An 8035-nucleotide genomic window follows, 5' to 3' on the forward strand; every position below is an offset into this window, starting at 1 on the left:
TTGTTAAATCAATTTTTGTTATTTGAATTGCTTTCAAAACATCAGATTCATGTAAAGAAAGAAGAAAAATCATGTTACATAGTTTTAAGGTTCAGTGTCTTGTAGGTGGATGGACGATTCTGAGAGAATTCAGAGTTTCCAGGTGTGCACGTGTGTTGATTAGTTTAAATGAGCTTGATAAATCCTCATTACTATACAATAAACCGATTAGCCACATGCTGAAGCTTCACGAATGATCTTTGATCTGTCAGTCCAGGGTCTCTGTCGTATCTGTTGACTCACAGATAATGGCAGACACTGAAAGAGCGTCTAAAATAGCGAATGATAAATCACCAACATACACATCGCTTACTGTAGATATGAGCGTTAAAAAGTTTTATTCATTCAGTAGTGAATGTGACCTATTTAGTGTGGTTATTTAATTCACCCTAATAAACATCTTACCTCTAATGCCGCATTTCAACCGAATTTACACAGAACATTTTTACCAGGAACTTTTTCCCCCGCAGACCTGTTGCTTTTTGTGTTTCCACTGCGGTCTAAAATACCAGGCAGATTAGACAAATAGTCTGGTGATGTAGGTCTGTGTGCATTTCTCAATACAAAGTATGGCACATTTAGGACTTGCATCCTCGGTAGTTCAGACTTTGTGCATTCGACTCGGGAGTGTGATATCCACGACGAAGCGAATCCGGTAAATCAGCAAACAGCTGCGTACTTGATAACGTTAGTCAGCTGACCATGGCTACTGCAATTTTCCTCTGTATATTTACAATAAAACGAAATAGGGTATCAAATACCGCTGCCTCCTTTTGTTTTCATTTGAAACATAATAACAGCTGCAGAAATGTACTTAGTTCAGGGATATCACTGAGGCAGATTGCGAACCACTGCAGACAAAAGAATGATAAAACACATAATCCTTGCTCAAATGCAGCAATACTCATTTACAAACCGAAACGGTCACCTACTTTGTGTGCTGCAAACCAAGAGTTCTTTTTCTCCATTTCTTTTTGGTGGTAGTCAAGGAGCTCGTATGTGAGCCGCTTCCCGTTGGTGCTGATGCGGCACAGTGATGCCAGATCACGGGACACTCGGCATCATCTTCGAACAAGTGCGAACAAAGAGATGTGTTCACCCTCTAGTCAGGTCAACTCACCTTTATTTATTTATTTATTCAAAGGGGCTATGGACCCTTCCCCCAAAAGGAAGCTATCACCTAAAAATGGACAGAACAGGCCTCTGGTTCCCTAGCAACCAAAGATACACTATCTGATAACACTAGGTTTACGACGCCCAAAAATGTGGCTGAGCAACTCAAGTCTCTCAGAAACAGACACATAATGCACATAAAAAGGGACTCTTCTCTAGTTAATTAATAGAAAAACCTTTCTTTGAATTAACTCACATATACTTTAGGGGATTGTTTATACTGTTACTGTTCTTGTATATAGTGTTTTGTGTATTGTATATGTTTTATACATGCTTATGATGGATCACTAGTTAATATAACCTCATCTATATGATGTTTGGTATGTATGAGTTTGTATTTTCATGATCTAAATGAGAGTGTATATTAAATATTGATGCCTATACAACACATTAGTTTTATAAGAATCTTAAAGATTCTTCTCTTTAACTCTCCAATCTAATTTCATATGCATGACACCAGACTAGAGACAAAGAGTTGTAAAAATTCCCTCCAAAAGGTACTATTCCTCATTGGCTCACTCAAATCCTGAGGGTGTGACATCATCCCCCTATATAGATCACTGATCACCAGATCAGGCGGTTCTTCTAGATTCAGGAATTCCAGGAGAAGATGTTGAGCTAAGGGCCTTAACCATGCTAAGCTTGTGCCAGGTTTCGGCCTTGACTATTCATTCATCGAAATCCTCTGATTCGAGCTCAGGGTTAGGCTCATCAATTCACTTTTGGTAGAGACCAACTGGAGCCCCAAAGTGCATCAGGACTCTATCAAACAGGTGAGACTTGCAAGTGTCAAACTTAGTCTTATTAATTGATACATTAAGTATCATATGCACCTTTTACAAAGGTGTTTGAACTAAGAAACTGATGTTTCCTTCAGGCTGTAGATCTGCTGAATATCAATTGTACCATAGCTCCATGTCTTTATTTATTTTCTTTTGACTGCTTAAGCTTTAACCCTTTTCCTATGCCAACTGTATGCATGTGTGTGTGTGTGTGTATGTTAGACTAGTTTAAGTGTTTATGTAGTTAATAAAGTCTTTATTTGTATCACACTTGAGGTTGTTTATTGGTTTGCTCATAACTGAAGTTCCTAATCATGCAGATTTTTGCTACTGGCTCTGAGTAGTATTGTACAGTAAGAAGGTTATTTTCCTTAACCAGGAAATTAACATTCTTAGAATTGCCAGACATTTGACACTAAGAGGTCATGTAAATAGAAGTTAATAAATAGTATTTACTTACAGCGTATCTAAATATTTATAATTAATCATAACTAATTATGATTGATTATTTATATTTCCCCTTTTGAGCTGATTCGCAACATTATATAGTGCTTTAAACAAAAAGATTTGTGTCAAAGCAACTGAACAACATTAATTAGGAAAACAGTGTCAATAATGCAAAATGACAGTTAAAGGCAGTTCATCACTGAATTCAGTGATGTCATCATCTCAGCTCAGTTTAAAAAGTATATGTGTAATCATTTGCAATCAAGTCAACGATATCGTTGTAAATGATGAAGCAAGTATATCGGGTGTTATGGGAAGTGTTTCTGGTTCTGGTTTACCTAAATAATGCAGCCTAAAAATCCTTTAATGGATTTGGATATTGGACACATTTTAGTGTGTTATGTGTAAACCAGGTTAAAGAGATGGGTCTTTAATCTGGATTTTAACAGCAAGAGTGTGTCTGCCTCCCGAACAATGTTAGGTAGGTTATTCCAGAGTTTAGGCGCCAAATAGGTAAAGGATCTGCCGTCCGCAGTTGATTTTGATATTCTAGGTATTATCAAATTGCCTAAATTTTGAGAACGTAGCGGACATGGAGGATATCATGAGGATATCAGCTTTCTAGCACTTGTAAATAGAACACCTAGGTTCCTAACTGATGACGAAGAATTGACAGAGCAGCCATAATGTCTTAGACAGTGTTCTAGGTTATTACATGCAGAGTTTTTAGGTCCTAAAATGAACACCTCTGTTTTTCTGAATTTAGCAGTAAGAAATTACTCGTCATCCAGTTTTTTATATCGAATATGCATTCCATTAGTTTTTCAAATTGGTGTGTTTCACCGGGCCGCAAAGAAATAGAGCCGAGTATCATCAGCATTACAGTGAAAGCTACCACCATTCACCTGATGATATCTCCCAAAGGTAACATGTAAAGCGTGAAGAGTAGCGGCCCTAATACTGAGCCTTGAGGTACTCCATACTGCACATGTGATACGATCAGATGATAAGAGCAAATCCTCAAAGATACAATTTTTTATCTAAGATGGAATATAATTGTGAGGATACTACCTTTTCTAGTATCTTGGACAGAAAAGGGAGATTCAAGATCAGTCTGATGGCTGAATTGTTACAATTTTATCTCTAATAGTATCGATTTTATAAGTAAAGTAGTTCATAAAGCCATTACTGTTGTTATGTTGGGAAATGTACACACTTGTTGAGGCTTTATTTTTCGTTAATTTAGCCACTGTATTGAATAAATACCTGGGGTTATGTTTGCTTTCTTCTAAAAGAGAAGAAAACTAATCGGATCTAGCAGTTTTTAATGCTTTTCTGTAGGATAGGTTACTTTCACTAATAGAGAGATACAACCATGATCAGATGATAAGAGCAGGTAAATTCCTTTCAATAGAATCTAATCAATCTCTTTACTAATGACTGGTGTGAGTTGAAAACTCATATTAATATTAAAACTCAACGCAGAGCGCAACCAAGCAATTGTGGATTTGGTCAAGCTTGTTTGGCAATTGTTTACAAGAAACACGCTTGGGGTTGATCATCCAAGCGAGCTGGCCTCAGCGTGAAGGTGTATAGTTTTTAAAGGCCAAAACACTCTATAATCCTTAGGTACACTACTAAAGAGTTTGCTTTGAACATTTCCCTCAATCTAGCTGATTTGAGGTATCGGGAAAAATAATGTTGGGCATCAAAGTTCTACCAGACCTCCCTTCTAGAAGTTTTACATGATGGTTATTTAAGTTATTATGAAGACTATACTGATCTTGTGCTTCTCCAGATATGTATGACAAGACTATATAATTATTTCATTCTTTTTTTGACTAACGAACAGTTGTATTTAACTTATAAAATCAGCTTTCTTGACAGCTAAATCAGAATGCGGATTCATGGTCCAAATACATTTCTGGGGAATTAAGAGTATTTTTCCTAGTTTAAACCCTGTTTTCTGTTCCCTGTTTCCTAAATGTTACATTGTTAATTTTAGATTGCTTATGTTAGCGTATTAATGTTAATATTACTCAGCTAATCTTTAAAACTTTACTATTGAAGATTATATGGTAACCCTAACCCTAACCCTACCCTAACCCTAACCCTACCCTACCCCTAAATAGCCCTCCCCTTCATAACCCTAACCCTAACCCTAAACCTAACTAAACAAACATTGCCCTAACCCTAACATAACACTAATACATACTCTTATCCCAACCCTCATGAATGACGTGCAGGAAGTGGCCTTGCATAATTTCTGGTTGGTTCAGTGGCAAGAGTGATGGGCTTTGGGTGGTGCCGGGGGCTCCAGGTTCATCTCCTGATCATTGCAGCGTTGTGTTTTCTATTGTTTTATAAAATTACAAAAACTAGCCCTGAACCGATTCACATGCTAATCCTACCCCTCATAGAATGAAAAGCTCACACCTCACTTTAGAAGACAGATTTGTGTGGGGCTGGTTGGACCAGTGGTAGAGGGTTGTACTTAGGACAAGGGGATCCAGGTTCGTCTCCTGATCATTGCAGCTTTGTTTTCTATTGTTTTATAAAATAACAAAAACTAGCCCTGAACCGATTCACACTCTAATCCTACCCCTCATAGAATGAAAGGCTCACGCCTCACTTTAGAAGACAGATTTCTGTGGGGCTGGTTGGACCAGTGGTAGAGGGTTGTACTTAGGACAAGGGATCCAGGTTCGTGTCCTGATCGTTGCAGGATTGTGTTTTATAAAGTTTTTCTGTGGTCACCATGGATGAGATGACTAGGACAAGGTATGGGGTGTATGAAAAAGACGAGTGACTTTTGGGCAAAAGTTTGTGACATCTGACGGTTTATCCTGGAAAGGATGATGTCTGTTCAGTTCTAAAATGCATGAACTTTGAAGAGGGGTGGACTGGTAGAAGCTTGGTGTGCAGAAATGTGCATCCGCCAGTCTCACTCTCTCGGTCTGACGGGAAGGAATGGGAGGTTTGGGGTTCGTTTTTTTTATCAGGTGACCCGGATACCTTGCGGTGTTAACGAAGGGTCACTTGCACGGTGAGTATCCAGCCTCCCTGGGTCCACTTGGACAGCACGCAGGGCAGGTGGCCTGGGGCTAACAGGCCTTAATTGGAGCCCAGTCTTCTATGGGGAGAAACACATTTACATGGGTTGCACCAGGTGTGGGGAGGGAGGATATAGAGTGTGTAGGGCTAGTGGAAGGGTCCAGCTTGGGATACTTTTCGCCTTAGGGTTCGAAACGAATGAGATCTAGGGTTAGGTTAGGGTTAGGGTTAGGTTTGGAAAAGTACAACAGCTCCCCCCAACCTAGCCCTCGTCTAGGCCGGTTTGGGATAGGGAGACTGAGGGAAAGGTGCACGGGCCCACGCTTGTCAGACTATACCATATCGCATGAGATCATCTCCGGTCTAGGAGCTGTGCTTGTCTAAGCATTGGGCCTAAAAAAGTGAAAGTTATGTTTTTGGTTAAATTTAGGCTCTGAATTTTTTCACCCTTAAGTTTCACAGTGCTCGAGTTGAACCGGCTGGGTTCATAATTGCTGAGGTTATGGCGGTTAGCTTGAGAGTGCAGTTTGTTCCAGCACTCAATCTAGATCTAAGTAGATATGAGAACACAAAGTTCTTGACTGAACTTGTTCCAGATCGGCGAACCAGACCACAACTCGAAGGTCGCAGACCGGTAATCCCGACCCAGCATCGTGCTCTGCCAAAAAGTATTGTTTCAGCCAGACTGCCATGTTATCAAAGACGGTTAATGTCATAGTTAAATTATAATCATTGGGTCTGTGATTGTTAAGTTTAGGGTGTGTTTTAGTTCAGCCTTAAATTTAGCTGTGTTAGAATTACACCAACTAGGTTTGCAAACCGCTGGGTCTGTGACGGTTAAGTTTAGGGTGTGGGTTTGGTTCAGCCTTAAATTTAGCTGTGTTAGAATTAATTTGGGGCCCTTTAGGTTTTTAAACGCTGGGTCTGTGACCGGTTTAAGTTTAGGGTCCGTGGTTTGGTCAGCCTTAAATTTAGCAGTACTCACCAGACCACAGCTCGAGTTAGGGTTAGGTTAGGTTAGGTTAGGGTTAGGGTTAGGGTTAGAGTTAGGATTTAAGGTTATGGTTAGAGTTAGGGTTTAGGTAGGTTAGATAGGTTAGAGTTAGGGTTACGGGTTAGGGTTTGAGTTAGGGTTAGGGTTAGAGTTAGAGTTATAGGTTAGAGTTTATGAGTTAGGGTTAGGGGTTTTAGGGTTAGAGTCGTAGGTTTAGGTTGAGAGTTTAGATGTAGCAGTTAGGGTTAGAGTTAGGGTTCGAGTTAGAGTTTAGGGTTAGGGTTAGATGTTAGAGTTAGGGTTAGGGTTAGAGTTTCGGTTAGGTTCAGGATTAGGTTTAGGTTAAGGGTTTAGGGGTTATGGGTTAGGGTTAGGTTAGGGTTAGGGTTAGAGTTAGGGTTAGAGTTAGAGTTAGGGTTAGGGTTAGAGGTTAGGGTTAGGGTTAGGTTAGGTTAGGGTTAGATTAGGTTAGGTTAGAGTTAGGGTTAGGGTTAGAGAGTTAGGGTTAGGGTAGGTTAGAGTTAGGGTTAGAGGTTAGGGTTAGGTTAGGGTTAGAGTTAGGGTTGAGTTAGAGTTAGGGTTAGGGTTAGAGTTGGGAGGTTAGGGTTAGGGTTAGGTTAGGTTAGGGTTAGGGTTAGGGTTAGAGTTAGGGTTAGGAGTTAGGGTTAGAGTTAGGGTTAGGGTTAGGTTAGGTTAGAGTTAGGGTTAGGGTTAGAGTTAGGGTTAGAGTTAGAGTTAGGTTAGAGTTAGGTTAGAGTTAGAGGGTTAGGTTAGGGTTAGGGTTAGAGTTAGGGGTTAGAGTTAGGGTTAGGGTTAGGTTAGGGTTAGGGTTAGAGTTAGGGTTAGGTTAGAGTTAGAGTTAGGGGGTTAGTTAGGGTTAGGTTAGTTTAGGGTTAGGGTTAGGGTTAGGGTTAGGTTAGGGTTAGGGTTAGGGTTAGGGTTAGGTTAGAGTTAGGGTTAGGGTTAGGATAGGGTTAGGGTTTAGGGTTAGGGTTAGGGTTAGGGTTAGGGTTAGGGTTAGGGTTAGGGTTAGGGTAGGGTTAGGGTTAGGGTTTAGGGTTAGGGTTAGGTTTAGGGTTAGAGTTAGGTTAGAGTTAGGGTTAGGTTAGAGTTAGGGTTAGGGTTAGGGTTAGGGTTAGGAGGGTTAGGGTTAGGGTTAGAGTTAGGGTTAGAGTTAGAGTTAGGGTTAGAGTTAGGGTTAGGGTTAGGGTTAGGGTTAGGGTTAGGATAGGTTAGGGTTAGGGTTAGGGTTAGGGTTAGGGTTAGAGTTAGAGGGTTAGGGTTAGGGTTAGGGTTAGGGTTAGGGTTAGGGTTAGGGTTAGGGTTAGAGTGGGTTAGGTTAGGTTAGGTTAGAGTTAGGTTAGGTTTAGTTAGGGTTAGGGTTAGGGTTAGGGTTAGGGTTAGGGTTAGGTTAGGGTTAGGGTTAGGGTTAGGGTTAGGGTTAGGGTTAGGGTTAGAGTTAGAGTTAGGGTTAGAGGTTAGGGTTAGGTTTAGAGTTAGGGTTAGGGTTAGGTTAGGGTTAGGGTTAGGGTTAGGGTTAGGTTAG

General features: G+C 40.4%; 1 pseudogene; it reads left to right on the forward strand.

The window, feature by feature from the left end:
• The window catches only part of LOC113042671 (receptor-type tyrosine-protein phosphatase mu-like), a 673064-nt pseudogene that overhangs the window by 622828 nt on the left and 42201 nt on the right, over window positions 1–8035 (forward strand).

This window comes from Carassius auratus, chromosome 24 (genome assembly GCF_003368295.1).
Source record: "Carassius auratus strain Wakin chromosome 24, ASM336829v1, whole genome shotgun sequence".
Classification (NCBI taxonomy): domain Eukaryota; kingdom Metazoa; phylum Chordata; class Actinopteri; order Cypriniformes; family Cyprinidae; genus Carassius; species Carassius auratus.